The sequence below is a fragment of the Aptenodytes forsteri genome, unplaced genomic scaffold, assembly GCF_000699145.1.
Source record: "Aptenodytes forsteri isolate BGI_AS27 unplaced genomic scaffold, ASM69914v1 Scaffold422, whole genome shotgun sequence".
Lineage (NCBI taxonomy): Eukaryota > Metazoa > Chordata > Aves > Sphenisciformes > Spheniscidae > Aptenodytes > Aptenodytes forsteri.
The window spans coordinates 343,676-344,219 of record NW_008795687.1 but is presented as its reverse complement, the minus strand read 5'-3'; the positions used below and the strand labels follow the sequence as shown (position 1 = coordinate 344,219).

General features: G+C 64.3%; 1 protein-coding gene across 1 annotated transcript in view; it reads left to right on the top strand.

The window, feature by feature from the left end:
• SNPH (syntaphilin) overlaps positions 1-544 on the top strand; it is an 11,203-nt gene that overhangs the window by 9,930 nt on the left and 729 nt on the right. The window lies entirely within an intron of this gene.

Genomic DNA, 544 nt, shown 5'->3' with positions numbered 1-544 from the left:
GGCCGGCACCGCGCGAGGCCGAGCGGCGCCGGGGGAAGCCTCGGTCCCTCCCTCCCGCTTTGCGCTTTGCACTATATTCACTTTTTTTTTTTTGGTACAGACTGAAGCCCTGTTGTTGGAGGGACCGAGGCAGTGCCGCGCCGGGGAGGGGGAAACCCCCAGTCCTGGCACTGGCCGCCGCGGAGTGGGACTGGGGGCTCTTGTGGTTTCAGCAGCAGCGATGCCGGCGATGCCGGCCATCCTGCCCTGTGCTGGAGCTTGGGGATGCCTTTGCCAGGAGGCAGCGAGGGGTGCGGGCAGGGCCGTGCCGGCAGAGCCACGCAGGCACAGCTGAGCGCCTTTGCCTGCCCCGGCTCAGCCAAATCCCCGCTTTGCTGGTGGCCCCTGGAAAAATGCCTTTTGGTTTTTTTTGAAAAGCAAAGACAGCAAGGATTGCTCAGCGGGGGCTGGCGAGGCGTGAGACTTGGGGCTCCCCTGGGCGCACGGCGCTCCCGCCCCACGAATGTCTGTGGCTTCTTCGTGACTTGAACTAATGATGTTCCCC